Genomic DNA, 24,634 nt, shown 5'->3' on the forward strand with positions numbered 1-24,634 from the left:
CCTCTGGCTCCAGGGGCACTCTGGCCCATGAATGGCTGTCCCCAGGCACACTCTGCAAACCCAGATTCCACCAGGAACCCTTGCACTGCAGAAGGAGCCAGATCAAGTTCCAGGCCAGATACACGGGGAACCCACGGCTCCCCTAGTCCAAATGCCCTCACTCCGAGACTGCTAGGCAGCAGTTCCTATAACCCTTGTGACCTCCATCTGATCCCCTAACTCTCCTGATATCCCAGGGGGACTCCAAAGACATTCTGTTTTAGACAAAACTTCCCCCCATTAAACAGAAGGGGCACTATGATTTTATTCCTGGCAAATGAGAACAGGTCTGGAAGTTGAAAATTGGTGGGAGATCTTATTATCTCTATCTATATGAGATTTAATTGCATCTTCTACCTATTAGATCATGGTGAAAATATCTTCCAAAGTAAGGATGGTAAAAGTGGGGGAGATGCTTCTGTGGCCTCTTCTGGCAGTGTCTGGTGGCAACAGGTCTTGGGAGATGGTTTCAAACGGCATTAGATAGGCACTCACATAAGCCCCAAGCACAAAGTGGAGGAAAGGGCAAGCGAGTAGGAGTCTAAACCTATGGTTCTCAACTGAGGGCTATACTGGCTCCCAGGGGACATTCAGCAATGTTTGGAGAAGTCTTTAGTTGTCACAACTGGGGGTGTGCTACTGGCATATAGTGGATAGGAGCCAGAGTTTGATGTCAAAAATCCTATGATGCACAAGACAGTACCCCCAACAAAGCATGATCTGGTCCAAAATGTCAGTAGTGCCCATTTCTCAATGGTTGAGAAATCCTGGTCCAGATTGCCCACAGGTTTACACAGCAGAGTCCACAAGGGGAGCCTTCATTACTGTCACTGTGTGGGATCATTGCAGATTCTGGGCTCAGAAATCACTCAAAGACCCCTCATGGTTCATTTTATGTGTCAACTTGACTAGGCCACAGGGTGCCCAGGTATTTGATTAAACATTATTCTGAGTATGTCTGTGAGGATCTCTGGGCAAAATTCACACTTGAATCAGTAGACTGAATATAGCAGATTGCTCTCTCTAATGTGGGTGGGCCTCATCAAATCAGTTGAAGGCTTAAACAGAACAAAAGAGGAGAGCCCTCCCCCAAGTAAGAAAAAATTCTTTCTGTCTGATGTGTTCAAATCAGGACACTAGCTATTTCCTGCCTCAGGGCTGAAACTGGAACATCAGCTCTTCCCAGTTCTCAAGCCTGCTGGCCTTGGACTGGAACTACATCATTGGTTCTCCTGTTCTCAGTCCTTCAGACTTAAACTAGAACTACATCATTGACTCTCCTGGGTTTTCAGCCACAGAATATGTTGTATGTCAGCCTACGTAATCATGTGAGCCAATTACTTATGACAAATCTCTTTATTTTACACATTTATATAAATACGTATACTTATACACACACACATCCTATTGGTTCTGTTTTCCTGGAGACCTCTGAGTAATACAGACATATATACACATTACACATTATTGACAAATAAATGGCCTCATTAATAAATGTTGATTGTATTTTTCTGGCTTCATCTGCAATGACTGTACTTACAGGAAACAAAAGCCCAGTGTTTATATTGAAGCCCAGTGCTTTTCTCTCCCATCTTGACATTAAAGTGATGCCTACCATCCCCTACTTTTGTTTTCTGAGCCTCTGGACACAGTGGAAGCCCTGTGATGTTCTTCCTGCGTTTGGGCTTTTTCTCTGTCTGCTTCCCATCCTTTGGGTGTTTTCATGTAGATCCCCTGCACAGAGGATAGCTAATGAACACTCGATAAAAATACACAGCTCTTCACCCCACTGAGAATTTCCTCTTCAGTTTCAACTGGATAATGATGCTCTTTGCTCTCTCTACTATATAAAAGTCTGGTACATTTCTTCTGTCTGTAATAAAAATGCATCAAGATAAGAGTTGGCAGCTGGCTGTATTTGGAATTAGATCACATAATTATAGTGGAGAACATAAACTATGAAGAAATATACACTAAAATCTCACTAATTCAGACTTCATCAATTCTGAATTTGTGATCAAACGTGGTAGGCTAAAATTTACTGTTCTGTTTGTTCTCAGAGCAAAGGGATTAAGACAACTAATAGTAGATGAGAAAAGGAGAATATTTACCTTCCAAAGGGAGCGAATTATTATCAGGTACTTACTTAGGAGTATCAATTTATATGTAAACACCACAGTTACAGTGTAAGCAAATAACAGGTGCAGAACCTGGTTTTTTAGTATGCAAACCTCACATCTGAGGGTTTTCCTACTCACAAATTCTGGGACTTAATCCCCGGACCAAGGTGAGTCCTGTTTGTTTACACTTCCACCGAGTGGAGGCCACGATCGTGGGCAGCAAAGGACAATCCAGGTACAGTGTGGAAAGGGCTACCTGAGGAATGGACTGTGAGTCACTGTCCCTGAAGGGGGGAGAAGGAGCCAGAGATGGGGAGGCTTCCAGGTGTTAGTGATCAGGGTCAGGGTCCTAAGGTGACTCCTCTAAGGAGGAACAAGCGTTGGCCAGGTCTCCAGGCTGAGAGAGGAGCGCAGACAGAAGCACCCCTTAGAGATGTGCATATCATTCAATATGTCTGCTACAGGGTTGAGGAGGGAGTCTGCGAAGCCATGTTGAAGAACTTGGACTTCACCTGAGGGCCCTGGGAGCCACCGCAGGGTCCTAAATAGGTGAGCATCCGGAGGCACAGCATTTGTGCTTTCCTGGAGTCACTCTGGTAACAGAGAGGAAGGTGAAGAAGTGGACAAGAACACAGGCAGGTAAATGGGAGCCACCCTAGTGACCTATGCAAGAGCTCTAAGATGAGAAGAAAACAGAAAATGACTCAAACCTGCCTATTTACTCTATAATTAAAACTCCTTCCTCCTGGAAAATGTTCAGGCAGGTTAAAGTTCAACTCCCCAACTGGGACACTCCTTCCATCTCCTTCCTCCTTCCCAAGATCTGGCACCAGAGGCAGGCTTTACTGGTCTCCTGGCAATGAGGGACAGGATGACAAGTACATGTGGGGTCCTTCTAGACTGGGCTCTGCCACAGGGGGCCAGTCTGGTGTGTGGACCATGTCGATTAAGAGGTAACCAGCCTTCTTTGTCCTTTGTCATGAACGGTACACCCAGCTATTGACTGTGACTCCACGGAGGCAGCTCAGCATTAAGGTCCTTATTGTTGGCAGCCTCCCCTTCCCCACCCTGGGTTTCAGCACCTCTAGTAGTCTATGCAGCCATTCAACATTCACTCACCAGGGCTCATGAGAACCTCTGGCTCCCTACATGCCCTGTACAGGTTGTCAGGTTGTGGGGCCCAACCTGAGAGACAGCTCCTCCAGTCAGTGCTCCACAGTCATCCCTGGGCCATGGTGCATGTGCTTACACAGGGCTTTCTGGAGAGGGTTACAGCACCCCCCCAGCTAGTCTTCCCCACCATGTTCTCAGGCCCCCATAACTGCTTCTAAAGGTTCTACTCTACCCAATATAAGGTATACATGCACACCACTTACATCCCACCCCAAGAAGGAGTCAGGACACACACTCCTGACCTCACTGTGCTCTTTCTCTCTCCTCTCTTCCCCACATTTCTTGGCCCAAAGGGTTGGGCTTTCTTCTCTCTACCCCCCATGTTTCATCCTTTGGGCCTCACAGCTCAGTCTTAACAATGGGAGACTCAGCCTCTCTACAGTGGAGAAGAAATTCTCATCTGAGTAATCTGATTAAATGTGGCTGCAGGAAAAGTGAAGTCCAGGGACAGCCACGGACAGGAACTCTTCAGTTTTCAGTCTTAAAAATGTCTCCCCTCCACCAAACTTAAGTGACTGGGAGACAACTTGGAAGTTCACACTTACAGCATAAGTTATAAGTTATCAGAGGTTATGAGGTTATAAGCGATTGCCATGATATGACAGCAGCCACCATTTCCACACCACACGGGCTGGCTGGACCTCTGTGGCCCACGGCCCACTACCACATTATGTGCACTCAAGAAAACCTCTCCCTAGTGTTACCCAGCCACAATTTTTCAAATGCATCATCAATTAAAAACACCTTGTAAAAATGTAACTGTTTTGATGGCTTTAGTATATAGACTCAGAAACAAATGATGAGCACAGAGATAGTTTTATCTATTTTAATCCAACTTCTGACCACCCAAAGCATCCTGGGAAAATCTCTCACCATCCTCTGGTAACGGGACAGGGGAGCCTACTTCAGGATTAGGGAGTTCAGTGCCACTTGCTAATGGCAGCAAATCACTTCAGATCCTTTGTCCTTTCCTTCTGCTCCCATTTCAATGCTGTGGTTTATCTACAGACACAGAGTTCATTTCTAAGCTACATCTTAGAAATGGGTTCCACAGAATAAAAAATTCTTTCATAGCTTCACAGAACTGGAAGAATGAACACTCTAAAGTGATTCATTCCCCTCTTGCAAATCACTCCTGTGCGTGTTTGATAGAGAAGCCTGGGCTTCCTCCAGCATATTCGACCTGGATCTCCCCTTTCTCTTCCCAACTCCTTCCTACCACAGAGCTGTGAATTATTATAACTCACACGGCCTTCCTCTTTCTTGATGTAAAAATTCAGCACTACTTTTAGAGAAAAGATGGCATTAATTGGGAACAACATACTTCATAGATTTGCCTTCAAAAAGAAGAAAAAGTACTGAACACCACAGGAAGGAACTCTTTCAACTTCTGTGCTTGTTGCAGTCCAGTTTAGATGTTTCAAAACAAGATTTTCCAAACTATCCACACACTTTAATTCTCTAGTACACCCTTTGGAAGGCACACACTTATATTTGATCTGCATGTTCTAGAATCATTCTGTGATTGCAGGAAAGTCATCTCATTTTGTAGTGAACTTAAATTATTTAAATCTGATCTAAGCTTTTTAATCTGTGCATTTGGATCCAGGTGACTCTGGAAGAATGGGTTTGCGGGGAGGGGGTGTCTGAGTAATGTATCTAGTGCCATGGGGCATCTGTTCAGCATGGCTGACTGGCAAAGGCCTGGCTTAAGTAACGCTTAGTCTGAGCTTAGGAGACATGTGGGTGACAATTTCCTCAGCACCCTGGGGGCCTTCCAGCCTCTACCTCCAATTGGTTACTGAGGTGGCATTTATTTGTTGATTGACTGATTTGAGAGCAGACCATTAAAAAGCACTTGCCAAGGGGCGCCTGGGTGGCTCAGTTGCTTAAACATCTGCCTTTGGCTCAGGTCATGAACCCAGAGTGCCAGGATGGAGCCCCACATCGGGCTCCCTGCTCAGCAGGGTGTCTGCTTCTCCTTCTCCCTCTGCTCCTTCCCCTGCTTACGCTCTCTCGCTCTCTCACTTTCTCAAATAAATAAAATCTTTAAAAAAAAAAAAAAGCACTTGCCAAATTTCATGAAATCCAGCCACAAGTGCTGTTACTAAGATAGTGCTAACTCTTCCATGCCAAATAAGATCATCCAAAATGCCTACCAAGTGCCTCAAAATTCAATATGTGACTCTGAAACTCAGATACACAGTCTACACATAAATAGAAAAGAAAATGACCCCAATCAGAGCCCTCGACAAACTAAAGGAAGACACGGGAATATGGATAGAACAATCCTGAAGAAGAAGGAATGAAATGTATAGAAACGGTCAACTCCCTAATGAGGAGTACTCTTCAAAAGTGTGATAAAAAGTCTAATTCTAAACCAGCTCCCGCGGTACTTCAAAGCAAGAGTTTCAAAAACAAGCATCTGTGCCCCCAGTAGTGCTCGCTGCCATCAGCCCACCTGTGCCTCCCCGGGCCCTAGAATGAAACGGAGTTAGCACACTACCTCGCCAGCTGCAGCCTTGGCCCCAACCACCGGAGTTAGGTCATTGTTTCTCTGCTGGATTGTCCTAGACACCCTAGGGTTGTTGTTTTATTATTGCTATTGTTATAATCACCTAATTATAATCATCAGCATCATCATTTAGCCTTTCAGTAAAAAAAAAAAAAAAAAGAGGCTTGAAACTTGGTGGGCTATTTTGGGCTTCAGAGATGGCACAGAGAAACATGCAAGTATGCTGCTCTCAACCATTTACTAAGTAAACTGTAAGGCAGCCAGGATTGAGTGGGGCCCAGAGTAAGAGAAGACTCTGTCACAAGCTCAGGCAGCAATGCAAGCCACTCTGGCCCTCTGTTTATGCAGGACCCGACAGACCCAGTGACATACAAAGTGTCTGTAACAAGTAGAGGTGCTGTAGAGGACCTCTGAGAAGTTCTAGGAGAGGCTCCGCAAGGCCTCGAAGGGTATTAGAACACAGCCATGCCCTCTCCTCCACAACTGCTCTCCTTGTGAGAAACAGCTCATGCTTGTTACCAGGCCCTGGTACTGAACACCTGACAATAGGGCATCGAGTGACCCCGTGACCAGCAGAACCTAGCTTTGAGCCTCTTATTAGGGTAGGCAGGTGCAGTAGGCATCCGCTGTCAAGCAAAAATGGTATATAAGAAATCAGGCTCGAGCAGTATCAGATGGCGTAAGCTGCATGGGCAGGGGTCTCAGACTGCTGGGTCTCCCATGTCTGTTACTTTGTCTCCTCTCCCTCAGTCCACACCTATGTCTTCATAGGAAGTTCCTGATGATCAGCCAACATGAGGAAAAAACCCAAGCCTGATTTGTAGACAATTCTATGAGATGTCATTTGTACCAACCCAAAAGGGAGATCCATAGCCTCACAGCCCTGCTGACAGGGGTGGCCCTGGAGAAGAGCAGTGAAGGGTAATCCTTCTGGTGGGCAGGATCTCAAGCAGCATATTGATTTTCCATGTTGTTTGGACCAAGAGATGTCTGGAAGGATGTACACCAATTCATGGGCAATAGCTAACAGTACTGCAGGATGGGAAAGAAGAGGAGCAGGAAGCCAGTAACAAGGAGGTCTGAGGAAGAAGTGTGTGGGTGGTGGGCCTCCTGGAGGAGAAAAGTGCCCCCAGTGTCTCAACATCTTTGTGGAAGCTCTCCATAATCAGGTGGACAAGATGACATGTGGAGAGGTGAGGCAGCCTCTTCCCCAGTGCCTCTCCAGTGGGCCCTTGTACAGAATGGACATGGCAGCAGCATCCACCGATGTGGCTACACGTGGGTCCAACTCACAGCCTCCCTCGTTGCAGCCTCATCTGACTGTCACCACTGCTGAGTGCCTGTCTTCCCTGTAGCTGAGACCAGTGCTGAACTCACAGAATACTAAATTCACTGGCATGTTCCCTCCCCCGCCCTTTTGACTGACCAAGAAACTCTTTTTTACGGCAAAAGAAGTTTGGCCATGGACTCATGGCCATAGAATTTACTGATCTCACCAACATGCTGCATCATCTGGAGAAATGGGGGAGTGACCTACTAATGACACCTGGCCCACCAGCTTTCATCTCTGGACCAAACAACTGTTCAAAACCCCTCTCTGATCTGATCCTTTTTAAGTGTGTGGTTTCTTCCATGACCCAGGCCCAAGTGCAATAAATAGGCTCCTTTCTTTCTTCCTCCCTCTCTTTCCTTTTCTTTCTTTCTTTCTCTCTTTTCTTTCTTTTACCTCAATATAATGAAAGTTGAGATAAATGTTTGAACGGGACTGGAGTGTACATTTTCAAAGGGAAAATAGTTTTGAATAGAAAAGCTTATAATAAAATACTGTGCTGGGCTAGGCCTTTCAAACTGTGGTTATAATCAAAGCTATACAAGCATTATAAAGAGATTTGACCCTAGATCATATCCTATTGGATAGATAACAAAAAGGAAAGTAAAGTTGCTCTAGGCAATAAAAAAAAAAAAATCTCCAATTCAGTACCATGGCAGGAGGGAAATTATTTAATGATCTTTAACTTTAGCCTGATCTGTGGCGGGTTTCACAAACCCAGCTATGAAGTAATACATCTTCCATCAGCAGGGAGTTCAGAGACACATGCTTTAATTACAGTTAGCTACTTCGAGGATAATTAAAGGTGTGTTACAGAATTCTATAGACAAGATTACAGAACTCTGAAGCATAAGCTAACCAAAATAGCTACAGCTTTATTTTAAATAAAGTGGTTCAGCAATTTGAGAGAAGGCAGGGAAGGTAGTTTAGTCTTGAGTAGTAATGCCCATGGACATTTAATTCAAATTGGATATAAATGAAAATTTTTTCTTCATTTTTTTCCTCAAAGTCCAATGGTAACATCCTAAAAGCATAACCTAAGTGCTCCGTAATGTGGCCAATGGAATCTGCTATAGTCTCTGCCCATTGATTCCTCAGTCAACAAACACCACCTGCATGCCCATCTATACCTGGAGACATGACAGACAAAGGAGAACTGAGACATAAAGCCCGCAGCCCTGCTCTGCATTTCCAGAGAGGCATGAGAGACCATCTCCTAACAATGTGTATTCTCATCTGACCCCACTGGGGCATCTCTCCTGTACCATCTCTTTTTTGGGAGTTCTCAATTCTGCAAAAACAGTTCTCAACCAGAAACAATGTGCTAGGTGTTCATCAGAAGGAGTCTCTGACCTCTGCCTGCCCCTTCTCAGTCTTCTGAGTTTTTCCTGCAGAACTTTTGTGCGGTTTTCAGTACCCCTCAAAATTCCTACATAAGAAAATTTGAAAAATAATGTCATAAAAGAAAATTAATCCCAAGACACTATCGAACAAATACAACTGGTGCTAACACATTGCTTCCCTGAAGTGCCATTTGTCCCACTCTTGGTAGGGACTGTTGTTTTTGTCTAATTATACACAGAAGTATGTGTCTTCTTCCACTAAATACCTTATCTCCAGTGTATTTCCACATTAGTAGGATCCCTTTTAAGCATCGTTCTTTATTTTTTATTTTATTTTAACATGTTATGTTAGTCACCATACATTATATCATTAGTTTTTGATGTAGTGTTCCATGATTCATTGTTTGCGTATAACACCCAGTGCTCCATTCAGTACGTGCCCTCCTTAATACCCATCATGGGGCTAACCCAACCCCCTGCCCCCCTCCCCTCTAAAACCCTCAGTTTGTTTCTCTCATAGAGTCATAGTCTCTCATCGTTCGTCTCCCCCTCCGATTTCCCCCCCTTCATTCTTTCCCTCCTACTATCTTCTTCTTTTTTTTTTTTCTTAACATATAATATATTATTTGTTTCAGAGGTACAGGTCTGTGATTCATTCATCTTACACAATTCACAGTGCTCACCATAGCACATACCCTCCCCAGTGTCTATCACCCAGCCACCCCATCCATCCCACGCCCTACCACTCCAGCAACCCTCAGTTTGTTTCCTGAGATTAAGAATTCTTCATTTCAGTGAGATCATATGCTACATATCTGTCTCTGATTGACTTACTTCGCTCAGCATAATACCCTCCAGTTCCATCTACATCATTGTAAATGGCAAGATCTCATTCCTTTTGATGGCTGCATAATATTCCATTGTATATATATACCACATCTTCCTTATCCATTCATCTGTCGATGGACATCTTGGTTAAGCATCATTCTTAACAGTTATATTACATTTTGTCCCTTGCATATACCTATCAACCTGTTCCCAGTGTTGTACATCTGAGTTGATTCTAATTTTGGACAATTTCACAGAGAACTATGATACACATCTTTGTGCATAAAGGGTTTTCCACATTAAGGACTTTTTCCCGTTAGACTAGATTCCCAGAAATTAAATAGCTAAGTCTAAGGTTACAATACTAAGGCTCCTGAGACACATTCTCAGGCATCTGTCTGAGGGGCAGCATCTAAACAGTGAAGCCACCTGCATGAGGAAAAACTGACGGAGATGATAGTATGGCTACAGAGGATCTGTCTTATTTGTGAAGGCTCACTGAGGACAGCGCTCTACACTAAAATTAGGCCTTTGCTTCTACACTGAATCCCAAACCACTTTATAGAGTATTTTTTTTTAAACCTGTTTTTGCTGCTGACTAGATTTTCAGTAAGTCCCTACCTGAGAAAGGAGTGCTATATGCCCCCAAACTGGCCATGCTACAGAGGGATGGTGTTTTCTCCAATTTTTTTTATTTTATCAGATTTATCTGATGTAAATATTAAGTACTTAACACCTGTTGTCCCAAGTCCTGAAAGCTTATTTCTAAGACCATTTCAGAATAATGAGTCCAAAAGGGCAAAAACACAAGATCTCAGTCTCTGTGTTTCTGTCTGGCAATTAAGTGAATTTCTCACATGTTTTCTAACAGAAGAAATGGAAATACTACAAGACATCCTTTCCCACTGGAAAGGTAATTATTTGAGGAGTTCTTCCATGAACCTGGAGAAGAATCTCTTGAAGAAAATTAATGCCAGGTGGCTACAGCTGTTTATATTCTGGGTTATAACCCAGGGTTCTCCCCTATTTAGGAAGGAGACACTGAAACTATTTCCAATAAAATATTGTGCTCACCTAAGCCTTTCAAACTGTGGTTATATTCAAAGACACACAAGCAATAGCATTATAAAGAGATTTGACCCCAGATCATATCCTATTGGATAGATAGCAAGAGGTGAGTAGAGCTGCTCCAGACAAAATTCTTGACTTCCTTCTGACCAAAAAGTGCTAGATGCTATGCAAAATAAGTCTAACTTTTCCTGTTAAATGATATTTAATTCAGCTATGGGAAAACATTTAAATAAATTTAGTACAACTTGGCTGTGTGGATGTACTTTTTAACTGTATATTTCATTAAATCTAAATATGAATCAAGTAATTCTGATGAAAATTTAGCATCCAAACTGAGATTTGCCATGACTGAAAAATACACACCAGATTTCAAAGAGTAGTATGGAAAAAAAAGATGGTAAAACAAGGCATTAATAATTTAATTATTAATAAATGTAATAATTGCTTAATAAATATTTTATAATAATTAATAACTAATAGATTGAGTATAGTGATTGGGACCTGCAACTAGATGAGAAAAATGAAGGTAGAATGGGTTTGGGTATTATGTCAAGGGAAATATGTCTATCAGAGAAAGACAATTATCATATGATCTCACTCATATGTGGAATTTAAGAAACAAAACAGAGGATCATAGGGAAAGAGAGGAAAAAAATAAAACAAGACAAAACCAGAGAGGGAGACAAACCATAAGAGACTCTCAATCATAGGAAACAAACTGAGGGTTGCTGGAGGGGATGGGGGTTGAGGGATGGGGTGGCTGGGTGATGGACACTGAGGAGGGTATATGTTGTAGTGAGCACTGGGTGTTTGTTACATAAGACGAATGAATCACTGAACTCTACCCCTGATACTAATAATACATTATATGCTAATTAATTGAATTTAAATTTTAAAATGAAAAAAAGAGAATGAATTTGGGGAGAAGATCAGGGGTTCAGTTTTTGAAGAGTTGATTTGGAGATGAGTACTGCACATCCAGGAGATGTCGAGTAGGTTATTCAAGGAGTTTGAGAGAGAGGTCCAGTCTGGAGATAAAGGTTTGAGGATCACTGGCATAGATGGTATTCAAAACCATGAAACAAGACCATGGTGAGGTCTGTAGGGAGGGAATATAAATAAAAAGGCAAAGGGGATCAAAGACTCAGCCATGGGGCACTCCAACATTCAGAAGTCAAGCAAAAGACAAAGAAGCAGCTGGAGAGAGGAGAAAGAACTACCAAAGATTTGGAAGGAATTTATGAGTGTATCCTCCAGACCCAGGGAAAAAAAAGTGTATCAAGGAAGAGAGGCTGACTGGCTGAGTCAAATGGTGCTAATGGAGCAAGAAGGATGAGGACAAGAACAGCCCTTGTGTTCAATAAAGTGGGGTCTTTAGTCATTGGGCAGTTGCTGGTGAAGTTGATGAAATTGAGCTGGCAATCCACGGTTGGGGGGGGGGCGTTAACAGAGAATGGGAGGAGAGAATTTGCAGACAATGAATCTAGACAACTCTCTTTAGCAGTTTTTATATACGGGAAAGCAGAGAAATGAAGCCATAGCTAGAGGTGGAAATGAGTTACAGAGCGAGTGTTTTCCAAGAAAGGAGAAATAACGTGTTTGTAAGCCAATAAGAATTAACTGATAGGGAGAGAAAACTGGCAATATAGAAGGAGAATCACTGGAGTGATATCCCTGAGTATTCAAGGAAGGTGAGCAGCAGGGCCAGGGAGTGGAGGGTCTGACTTTAGATCCAGGCACAGACATTTCACGGTTAGTACCAGAACACAAGGCAGATTATGTGGCTACAGATGAAGGCAGGTGGGTGGATGGTAGAGTGAGTCTGTGGGAGGTCCCCCCCCACCCCCGATGGCTCCAGCTTTCTCAGTGAGAGTGGCAGCAGGAACAATGTAAGAATGAGGATAGAAGGTGCACATGTCTGAGGTAACGGGGGAATGTGAAACAATCAATGAAGAGAATGGGAGAGGGCCAGGCCCAGGGAAGTATCAGGTAGCACTAAGGATCCACCCGATGTTCATGGCCATGCAAGACCAGTCAACTTCTTGTGAGTGTTCCTTCGGCCACATTCCTCAGCACAGATTCAGGCAGGAGGACAGAGAGACGGGGACTGAGCCACTCTGTGCTTCTGCTGAGTGAAAAGGATGTGGTCTGGGATAGGTATGTGAACTGAGGGTGTACTCCAAGGATTGATTATAGGGCACACCATGAAATACAGGCTGGAAAAGGCAGAAGGAGAGGACCTCAAGGGTCCGGGGTCATGGACTGAAAGTCAGGAGATTGAGGGACTGTTGGAATTGGAGGAAGAGAGGGAAAGAGCTGGAAGATGGAAGCTGGTTCTCTGAACACATGATGCATGAAACAGATTATGAAGGGCTGGTCATTACTGGGAACGAGTGTCCATCTATGACTGTGGAAGTCAGTGGCAGGGTGGAGTGGAAGACAGAAATTGGAGCAAAGCAGGTCAAGGAACTGAGTGGCCTGGAAGTTAGAAGGATCCTCTCCCTGTCTGTTGAAGGGCTAGGACTAAGGCAGGAGCAGTGCTGCAGAGAGTGGCGGAGAATCTGGAGCTGAGGTCATCAGGAACTGGGGGAGTGGCCCTGGAGGCCGGGAGACTGACAAACAGGAGTGAAGAGCATGATGGGATGAGTCCTGTCCATTCAAGGCAAAGCAGGGGTGGGACCCAAATGACAAGGGGCAAGAGGGAGGGGTGTTTCAAATTTCGTCTTGATCAGGTCAGTGGAGAGCAGAAGGCCAGGGTAGACGTGGTCTTTAACCCAGTGTGAGGGGCTCCTTTCAGGAAGAAAAGACAGATTACTACAAAAGAACAACAATCAGATTGTTAGCTGAATTCTTAGAATGCAACAATAGAATATGGAAAACAGTGCAATAATATTGTCAACAAATTGCATACTATGTGAAAAAAGTAATAATAAAAAAGAGTTAAAGTCTGACTAAAACACCAGACAACACTAACATATATTGGGGAAGAGGGGTGATCAGATTTAAGTATAAAGTCCTTGAATTGCTCAGGAAGACAGAAATTACTCTGATTTAGTTTGGGTTTTGTTAAGGTAAACATGTATGCTAAACTTACCATATTGTAAATATGGTAAGTTTATAGAAAATAGAAACTGAGTGTAAAGTTTTGAATAAATGAGGGAAGAAAATATAATGTGGAGTAGGACAGAGGATCTAAATTATACAAAAAGCAACCGGTAACCAAGTACATAAAAGGTGGGAAAACTAAAATGGTAAAACAGATCCAAATATATTAACAGTAGCACTATAAATGAACATAACTTTCACATTAAAAAATATAGGTTAAAAAAAGCAAGTTTATGCTCTTTAAAAGAGTTTCACAAGTGAAATAAAAATACACAGAACTGTTGACAGTGGGCGCCTGGGTGGCTCAGTCGGTTAAGTGTCTGCCTTTGGCTCAGTTCATGATCCCAGGGTCCTGAGATCAAGCCCCACATCGGGCTCCCTGTTCAGCGGGGAGCCTGCTTCTCCCTCTCCCTCTGCCTGCCGCTCCCCCTGCTTGTACTCTCATGCTCTCTCTGTAAAATAAATAAAATCTTTAAAAAAAAAAAGAAAAAGAAATGTTGACAGTGAAAGTATAAGAAAATGATAAGACAGGCAAATACAAAGCAAAAGAAAACTGGCATAGCTCTATTAAAACAGATTCGGGGCACCTGGGTAGCTCAGTTGGTTAAGCATCTGACTCTTGATTTTGGCTCAGGTCATGAGGTCAGGGTCTTTAGATCAGCCCCACCACAGGCTCCCCGCCCAGCAGGAAGATTCTCTCTCTCCCTCTCCTTCTGCCCCTACCCCCTTCAAATAAATAAATAAATCTTCTTTAAAATAAATAAAAAATAAATGAAACAGACTTAAAAACAAGGAGCATTATGGGACATTAACAGGGTTGTTTCATAATGATATATACTGAGTTGACCCAGAATGCACCTAATAACATAAACAAAGCAGGGTGCCTGGGTGGCTCAGTCAGTTAAGTGTCAGCCTTCGGTTCAGGTCATGATCCCAGAGTCCTGGGATGGAGTCCCATGGTGGGCTCCCTGCTCGGCTGGGAGTCTGCTTCTCTGCCCCTGCCCTGGCTCTTGAGCTCTGCCTGTCTTTCTCTCTCTTTCTCTCTCACTCGCTCTCTCTCTCTGTCAAATAAATAAATTTTAAAAATCTTTAAAAAAATATACAAAGCAAAAATTGAAAGAAGCCCAAGATGAAACTGACAAATTCACTTCTATAAATTCCTCCCTCAGTAACTGATTAAGCTGCAAAAAAATGAGTAAAGATGGAAAATCTGAAAAACACAATTAACTAGCTTAAGCTAATGAACACATATTGATCACTGCAACCAATTACTTTATTTTCAAGAAAACATGGAAATTTATAAAAACTGACTATGTACCAGGCCATAAAACAAATCCCAACAAATTTCAAAGAATTGGAATCATGTAGACCACATTCTTTAATCACTATGTATTAAAATAGAAAAAACAATGGCTAAAAAGTTCTGAAATTTCTAAAAATAAAACAAAAGCATATAAAGAACTCATAAGTCAAAGAAGAAATCATAACAAAAATGTTAAAAATTTACATGTGAACAATAAAAACACTTCAAATCAAAACTGTGGAGGACAAATATTGCTAAAGCAATACTTGAGGCAAATTTATTGGGCTAAATGCATATCTAAGTAAGAAGAAAGGCTAGAAGTTAATGAGTTAACCTTGGACATTTAAGAGATTAGAAAAAGAATGAAGTCAAAGAAAGTAGAAGGAAGGAAATAATAAGGATGAGAACAGAGCTTAATAAAATAAAAAATAATGTCAAAATAGAGAAAAGAAAGCCAAAATTTGGCTCTCTGGAAAGTCTGAAGAGAATCTGTATGCCTGGTGACTGATGAGGAGAAAAAGAGGGATGGGGCCGATCTGGGGTGGTAGGAAGTGGTGGCTGCTGCTACAGGCTTTCTTATCCCCACTGTGACCCAGAAGGAACTTGTGCCCAACTAAGGGCTCTCGCCCTCCTGAGAAGTGGTCTTGACTAAACACCCACAGCACATCTCTGTGCCTCCAATGCACTCCCACTCAATCTCACTTCTTCAGGCAGCCCTCCCTTTTGGGGGAAGCAATTTTAACCATCTCTCCCATTTGCCAAAAATGGCCTTTTTGTTTCTCATTTTCTTCATTGTGTTTGGATCATTTAAAGAAAAGAGAAGAGGGGAAATAACAGCATTGTATTGCCATCTACCACCAGCAGCAGTCGGAAGGGAAGGAAACTGAGGCAGATAGTAGGGGTAGCATTGAGGCAGTGGGAAGGGAAGGATGAGGTACCTGGAAGCTGTGGGAGGAAGGAGGCAGAACTGGGAGCACAAAGGGACACTGAGGGGATCTCCGCAGCATTCAGGCACCAGACTGCAAGATCTGCAGTCCTAGGAGAAGCACCTGACATTTACTGGACCGTGAAACTGAAAAACCAACTGGCAGATTTCTAGAAGACTAAACAAGGATTCAATTAAAATAGCATTTAAAAAATTTTTTTCTTCTAATTAACCATAAAGAAAGACACTAATCTTGAATACTCTGGTTACATGTCATTCTAGTAAATCCAAGTCCCTAATGATCAATAAATTGTTTTGCAAAAAAAGCAAAACAGCCAAGCCACATTTATGTAACACAAACACAAAACAGCACCTGCCACATCTTCTGAGTCTGGAGCTATACAGATAAAGTGAAATGATGCTTGAGACAATGGTCTTCAAGAGGAGGTTAGGAAGAGGTTTGGGACTAGAAGCACTGCTTCTCCAGACTGGGGAATCTTCAGAGAAAACAGTATAAAGAGATGGGTTATTTTCCTTTTCTGCAGTATAGATATCACTTCCTGCAGTGTAGATATCTATGCTTCCAAGCCTAGAAAATTACCCTGCACACTTGGACATAGTTATATTTTATACCAAAAAGAAAGAACCATATAGAATGACATGGTCATCTGAGTCACGAGTCAGTGTCAAAAGATTATTTGGGGACCTTGGCAAATAGTCACATTAGATCCTAGGAGCCACGAGCACCTCTGTCCTCCAGGCACCCGTCCTTCCTTGCATGTGTTGCATTCTTTTCTCAAGCATCTGCTCAATGAGATTAAATTGTCAGCCCACAGAATGGATTTGTACATCCCAGCTGCAGATCGTGTGTCTGTCGTATCTGTGGTATTATACTGTAAATCACAGCCACAAAAGAACTTTCTATAGAGTGTTTTTCTTTCCCCAGCTGATGATATATAAATATAGGCAAAAAATTTAACTCATAATTACTTACAGAAGGTAATGGGGGAGTATAACACATGGTTGAATACTGAACCAAAAACAGTTTTCAGACAGCATTTAGGCCATTTTATAAAGCCCTTTTTATGCTCCTGACACAAATGCAGACTTGATTCTCAGAGTACATTTGAAGCGGGACAGATTTCTCTCAGTAAAATTTCCAGGCTGTCCCCAACCAAGTTCATCGTTCAGCATTTTCCCCACTAACCTTCTGTCAATTTCATGCTGTTCTGCTTACTATCACCAGCAACTGATCGCATAAACTCTTTGGCATTAAGGTATTAATGGCACAACATTATTCTAGAGTTATTCCCCCAGCCTTCTAAATTTTACAAGATGAGGTGATGAAAAGGAACAACTGTCCAATGGTGGACCCCACACCCTGGGATGGGAGGAATAGTGCTGGGCAGAGGTGCTTCTCCTGTTCTCTTCACTAGGGGCCCATCTCCTTTTGCAGGCTACTCTGAAAAAGCACTACTAAACAGATTACCTTTTACTTAAACTCTTACCAATTCTCCTAGGCTAAGGAAATATATACGATGTTTATGATTTATACTTACATTTAATCATTTCTAATGATGTAAGTTTTGAAATGAAAAGGTCAAGAACCTCTGAGTTTTCTCAATGAACTTCAGGATATTTATGTACACACAAACATACACACATATATACTTTTTCCTTTAACACCTTTGTTCCTCCTTCTCTAATATTATTGTTTTCTTGCTGTGACAAATGCTATCTGTCCACACGGCCACAGAAATTTAAATGACCATGGCCACTTTGGGGAGCAATTTGGCACCAGGTGGTCAAGCTGTAAGTGTGCATAAAATATGATCATGCAATCCCACTTCTGGGCATATATTCTCAAGATTTTCTTTTGCATGTGCATAAATACATTTCAAAGATATTAACTGCATACATACATGTAATAGCCAAAAAAAAAAAAATACAGAAATAATCTAAAATCCATCATGGAGGAACACATCTTTTAAGTATGGTATTTTCATATGATGGAATGATATTTAACATTAAAATATGAACATGATTTGTATAAAACAATCTGTTCTCTCAAAAACACCAAGTGATAATACAAGTTTTTTTTACAGAAAGTAAAAGAGGGGCACCTGGGTGGCTCAGTCCATTAAGCATCTGCCTTCAGCTCAGGTTATGATCCCAGGGTCCTGGGATAGAGCCCTGCGTTGGGCTCCCTGCTCAGCAAGGAGTCGGCTTCCCCTCTCCCTCTGCCCCACCTCTGCTCATGCTCTCTCTCTCTCTTTCTCTCAAATAAATAAAATCTTTAAAAAGAAAAAAAAGAAAGTAAAAGAAAAACAACCCTCATGGAAAACTCTATAGTGAAGTCGGCCATGAAGAACTAATAAACATGAAGATATGTTCTGCCTTGCTAGAAAAAAGCAAAATAAAAAACAAGAGTCATTGTCTGTGAAACTGGAAATGATGATGAATAATCATATTTATTGCTGGCAAGGCATGGGTATCTGGCACACTCATACATGACTAATAGCAAAATAAATGTATAAAGTTTCCTAGAGGGTTATTTGGCAATATGTATCAAAAATTTAAGGAAAAGTAAACAACTTTCTTTTTTTTTAAGATTTTATTTATTTGACAGAGAGAGACAGCAAGAGAGGGAACACAAGCAGGGGGAGTGGGAGAGGGAGAAGCAGGCTTCCTACTGAGCAAGGAGTCCAATGCAGGGCTCCCCGGATCCCAGGACCCTAGGATCATGACCTGAGCCGAAGGCAGATGCTTAACGACTGAGCCACCCAGGCGCCCCAGTAAACAACTTTCAACAAAGTAATTCATCCTAAGGAAACAAAAATGTATAGAAGGATGAAGTTACAATAAAGACTATAAAGTGCTTAATGTTTTAAAGAATGATTTTGTTGAATAAATTATGGTACCTAAATGAAATGAGTTATGAGGAGGATAAAAATAATGTCACAGAAGAGTAATCACTGACTTTAAAATTACTTGTATGTTGTTGAGTTTAAAAAATGACCTTATAGGTGTTTTAAAAATCATATTCAAATGGCCCTTATTATTCAAGGTATCTGGTACCAGGGAAGTGTCACGTAAAGTGAATCCACTTAAATTGGAAATCAAGATTTCACAGTAAATAATGGAAAATTAGAAGTTTTGATTAGCACTATATTTGAAAAAAAAGAAACAAGAAAATATGTTTTATTTGATATTTTACCAAATTTTGTTAACAGTATTTTTCATGAAAAGGGATATTTAGGAAAGATCCTAAAATTCATGTCAAAGCCTAAGGGGTCAAGGATAACCAAGACAATTTTGAAGAAAAAGGCTAAGAAGAAAAGAATTATTATAAAGCTTTAATAATTCAATGAAACTGTATTAGCTCAGGAATCACAAAGAGATGAATAGAACAGAGCAGAGTTCAGAAACAGATCCAAAAATATAACAGAAACTGGTATATGACAGAGATGGCAACAAAATAAGTAAGAAAATAGGTAACTATTCATTAAATGATAATAGGAAAAGTGGTTTTCAGTATGGAAAACAATTAGATCCCTGTCTCACACAACATAGCAATATAAATTTCAGATGAGTTTAAAGATTTGAAAGTTATATCTAGTAAAAAATGGCAATGTACAGAAAAGAAACTTTGAAAACCAAAATATATTTTTTAACAATCTCTAAGGGTGGGGTGCCTAGCTGGCTCAGTTGGTAGAACATGTAACTCTTGATCTCACAGTTGTGAGTTCAAGCCCCACACTGGGTGTAGAGATTGCTTAAAAATAAAATCTTTAAAAAACAAACAAACAAAAAACCTCTACAGGAAATGCAAAGTAAAAGAGCAGTGAAACACATTCCATGCTTATTAGATGAACCAAAATTAAAACATCTGATGGCACAAAGATATGGGGATACAAGGAACTCCAATACAGTACTAGTGGGAGTATAAAGTGCCCCCACCACTACAGAGGGCAATTTGCAAAACCCAGTAACAGACAGATATTGATGTAAGCATATCCTCCTACCCAGTTTTCAACTTCTGGGGATATAAATCCTAGACACACACACATTTGTACAAGACCTTATCAAGGATATTCCCTGCAATATTTTTCATAATAGCAAAAGGTAAAAACATCTTTTTGTCCACCAATGAGCAATATTTAAACTCTGGTATACCAAAGAAGGAAATACTATGTTAAAATGTATCAACTAAACTTATAATTATCAACAAATGTTATGAACATATGTTTAAAAAACAATGTTAGGTGGAAAAAAAAACAAATAACAGACCTCCATTTACATAAAGTTTTAAACATAAAATAAGACTCCACATTCTGGTGGGCCCACACTCAGTCCCAACGTTGCAGGTTTCATGGGCTCAACCCCAAACTCTCATCCTTCACTGTCTGGATTTACCTTTCGCTCAGCAGGGAAGTTTCTACTTAATTGAAATCCCATATTTAGCCTTAAGTAGCTACTACATGTAAGGCACTCTACCAGGTGCCAGGGAAGACAGAAGAAGAATTGTGCAAGGCTCCTCTCACCCCACAGAAGGGGACATAACTCAGCTGAGGAAGTCATCTGCGAGACTTGGCGCTCAGTCCTTGTTCTGGCTCCCATAATGTGCAAACTCAGAAAGAGTGCTTCTAGGCCCAGTTCCTTCATCTAGAAAATGAGAAAGCCACCCTCGTCCTGTGATGAAGATTAACTGAATATATATATATATGTAGGGTCTAGCACATGGCAAATATTCAGCTCTCTTAGCAACCACGGGCATGGCAGCCAGTGCATGAATACAATCTTCTAAGCAGCATTTCGGACACACTGACAGTAAAAAGAAAAGGCACTGGATGGGTCGGCTTGGCTCTCTCCACAGCTGGATACAACAGGCCCCCCACCCTGTGGTCTCCCCTTGGGACTTGGCTCCCACCCTGTGGAACCCAGAGGGCATTTCATCGGGCAGCAGTTTGGCTACACCCATGCCTGTTTATTCTTCCGAGTTCACCACGGACAGTGCTCTGTGCAAATAGCTACCTGCCTCAGGAAAGAGAACTCCTTCTCTGACACCTTTGGGGGAATTCTGGGGTGAAAGGAGGCCAAGATAATCACAACACACCTGAGCTAGCTTCTCAGCCAACTCTCTTTACACAGTTCCATACTACCAAAGAGAGGGCCACAGTGTCTCAGCTCCCCCTTCTCCAACACACGTGCCTCCAACCCACAAGCCACCTCCTGAAAAGCTGGGACAGGGTTCGATCCATGGACTTAGTGTAGCAGGCACCAGAGGGGAGGCCTGTCTGCCCAACACTGGAAAAACCACAGTGCTTGGAAATCAGTTCTGGAGATGCTGAACTGTTGGATTTTATTCCTGGGACTCCTTCCTGGGGGCTTGGGAAAGAATGTTGGGTATTGCAGTTCTCCAGCCAACGTGGCGCCACCATGTGGCAACAGCACACACAGTTTATAGATCACTCAGCCTTGACATTCTGTGATCCTCTACCAATTTTTAATTTTGAGAAATTCACAACATTCCCATTTTTATGTTTCAAATGAGAATCCATTAACATTTTTATGTATATTTTATCATGACACCATTTCAGACTTGCATTTTTCAAATACACTCTATGAATAAACTGTCTTCAATTTATCAATATCAGCCTGTTATATCTGGGGTCTGGCTTGTTTCACTGCCCAAGAACCTATTGCGGGGAGGGGAGGAGACAACCAGTTTAGACTCCACCCAGATCCTAAGACCGAATTCTCCCTTCTAGATTTCTGGACTGGCTTACCTATAACTACCTTTGGTTTGCATACATTAAAAGAGGAGGTAGAAAAATCATCCAACAGTTTCATTTTAGCTTTGAAACTAAACTGGTGAAATAAATAATAATAAGAATAAAAATAAAACTTGCCTGATAAAACAAAGCAGGATGATGATTACCCTTGGGGGATAGTACCTATAGAGGACAGGGGGAGACTGGGAATATCCTAGGTCTTAATCTGGGCACTGGTTACACAGGGGTGGTCAATTTGTGAAAATCCAGAGTGTACACTTCAGATCTGTGCCATTTTCTGTGATTATGTCCTGGCTTAATATAATATTAAAACAAAGTCACCAAGTTCTAACCAGTTGTCCCTCTTTAACTTGCCTTTGGGACAAAAGACTGCAGACACAATATGAACTAAGAACAGGGGATGCCCATTTCTCTCTGAGGTACTTCAGTCTTCGCCAATTGATTTCTCCAAAGGCCAAGACCACAGATGAGCTCTCCTTCTGCCCCTCTGGGAGGAGAGGAAGGAGACAGGATACAATCTAGACCACTGTTAGTTTACATTGCTGGGCCCGGCTAACACTTCAACTCTTCCAAAAATGAGCAGACTCTGGAGCAGACAACTGCCCCTCCCCTTCCCCTTCCACAAGAAACGAAGGCCACAAAGAGATACACCTGTCTCCACAGAGACACACTTCAGCTCCACAGAGACAACTGCCCCTCCCCCCCCCCACACACACACAGTGCCTCACCACCACCAGACTGCCCTAACCCTACAGGGACAGCTAGCTTCCAGCCCACACACCACAGATGAGGCAGGGGGTCATTGTGAGAGATGTGGCTACCCATGGACAGGTAAGGAACTTCAACTGGAAGATGAAATGTAGTATTTTCAAAGTCTTACCAAACTAAATTTCTCTGTAAAGATTCTTAGATCTAATAAAGTCCCAGAGACTGCTGTCAAAAAATTCTTGAAATCACCTCCACTTCTACCCACAGCTCAGATCATCTGGAACCATCTTCCTTCTACTTTCACCTCTACCATGTCCCCTGAACCCTAACTACCTTGGGAAGACTAAAAAGCAGGAATTGTTCTGCTTTATAGATTTAAAAAAAATTAAGGCTCAGGGGTATCTGGCTGGCTCAGTCCAATAGAGCATTCCACTCTTGATCCTGAGTTCAAGCCCCAAGCTGGGCATAGAGATTAATCAAAAAAAAAAAAAAAAAAAAAAAGTTGAGGTTCAAAGATGTTTGTCAGACATCAAAAAATTATCCAAGTAACCATCTGATCACTGAGTTAGGGCGAGGTAGCCTGAGTTTGAGGGACAGAGTAAGAATGTCAAAAGAGGAGGGGTGACTGTCCCCAGTACAAAGCTTTGAGAACCACCCAAAGCCCCACAGGAGCTGCCTCAAAGGAGCCGGAGTCAACTCTTCACATCTGGCAACAGTTACACATTCTGCGACTTGGACTCCACCCTCCCCAGGGAAAGTGCAACAAACCCAGATCTGGGGGCAGGGAGTAGGGCGGGCAGGAATGAAGCCAGACTTAAGGCATTTTCTTAGAGCAGATGAGAGCCAATGTTGGCTAAGCCAACAGCAGAGCGTACACGCTTCTCCTCTCTTACGAAGTCCCTGGGCCCAAACTGGTGTGTACAGTTAGTCTCTCCCATACTTACCCTCGGAGACAGGGCTTATTTGGGAGAAGGAAAGGGAGCAGGATGGATCTAAGAGCAGGCCCCTAGCAAATTGCCCTACCCTGCCGAGACCTTAGCAAATTAAATGACTGGGAATGGAGGAGATGCTGCAAATGCCGCAGATCCAGGAGTCCCTGCCGCGGAAGCGCTCGGCTCCGCGCTCACCCCAAAGGTCCCCCGCGGATACCCCCCAAACCTCTGTAGGGTCCCTTGGGATCGGCTCTCGACCTCTCCAAATCCGGCGGAGTTGGCGGGGAAGGAATTATGAAAAGGAGACCGGGATGAAGCTGAAGTGGCCATCCACCCGCAACAGCGCGCCCCTACCCAAGCAGTCCGCGGACCTGGCCAGACGCGACCCACCAGGGTTCTTACTCCGCGCACCGGCCATGACCTTGAGCGAGTCCCTGATTAGCCCCATTTTACAGAAATTAAGAGTCCGAAAGAGTCAAGTCCGGCGCCCCGAAGTGCTCCGGGCTGCTTACCCGATGGTTCCAGGCGCCCCGCCGGTGCGCCCGCAGCGTAGTAGGTGCGCGGTGAACCGCAGCCCAGGAGCTACGTGGCCAGTGGGGAACGCCAAACGCGAGGGAAACGCAGAGGCGAGCTCCCGCCCGGGCCGAGGGAGAAAGGGGCGGTTCCGACTCTGCGACGATCCTAGAGCAAGTTCAACGGCTCCCACCCCCGCCCCCAAGCCCCTCCGCAGAGGCAGACTGGTCGTGCCCTGGGGCCCTGACTCAGGACTCGCACCGGTGTGTGTCGGGGGGAGGGGGACGTGAGAGACACCTCCACACACCCACCCCCGAAGTTGCGGCAACGCAAGCGGGAGAGTGGAGCAAAGCCGCCAGAGGGGAAGGGACGGTACTCACAGGGGGTGGCCGGGCTGGAGCAGGTCCGTGGCCGGGGTCATCGATGGCGGCCACCGCGCCTCAGGACGCCCGGGGCACCTGCCGCAGCAGCGCGGCGCGTGGATGAGCGAGCTGCGAGCAGCGAGGCAGGGGCGCGGGTCGGTCGGCGCACCGGATCTGAGGTGCCGCGCCGCGGGGGCTCGGCCGTCAGAACCGCAGCCGCAGCGGGAGCCCGGGAGCGGGCAGGAGGCGGGAGCGCGGCGGTGGCAGCGGCTGCGAGGGAGGCGCCCGCGCCGCAGGCAGCTGGGGCCAGCCTGGCCGCAGCCGCCGCCGACACCTGCTGGCCAGGCCGACGGCCAATCAGAGGTGCCCGGGGCGGGGGCGCGTGTGGAGGCGGGGCGGGGGCGCCGGCGGGGCGCCCGTCCCGGGAGGCGGTGCGCGCTCGCGCCTGCGCCGGGGCAGGAGGTGCCCGCCAGGCCGGTTCCTCGGGAGCTCCCCCGGCGCGCGGGCGGCACGCGCCGGGAGGGGCGGGGCACATCGGGAGGAGGCGGGGCTGGGGCTGCGCGCGCCCGGGG

At 43.8% G+C, this 24,634-nt stretch overlaps 1 protein-coding gene across 5 annotated transcripts in view; it reads right to left on the reverse strand.

The window, feature by feature from the left end:
- MYRIP (myosin VIIA and Rab interacting protein) overlaps nt 1-24,450 on the reverse strand; it is a 406,340-nt gene extending 381,890 nt beyond the window's left edge. Inside the window, exon 1 of one of the 5 annotated variants that reach the window (XM_064589763.1) lies at nt 24,081-24,447. The gene's annotated coding sequence lies outside the window, so the exon portion shown is untranslated. Of the gene's footprint in view, nt 1-23,699; nt 24,054-24,080 lie in introns of those variants that run through there. The other 4 variants (XM_064589754.1, XM_064589758.1, XM_064589745.1 and 1 more) reach the window with 4 other exon arrangements.
- Between the last annotated feature and the right edge of the window lie 184 nt (nt 24,451-24,634).

This window comes from Mirounga angustirostris, unplaced genomic scaffold (assembly GCF_029215605.1).
Source record: "Mirounga angustirostris isolate CCGP_5_RB_7025 unplaced genomic scaffold, mMirAng1.0.hap1 SCAF_1, whole genome shotgun sequence".
In the NCBI taxonomy this organism is placed as follows: domain Eukaryota; kingdom Metazoa; phylum Chordata; class Mammalia; order Carnivora; family Phocidae; genus Mirounga; species Mirounga angustirostris.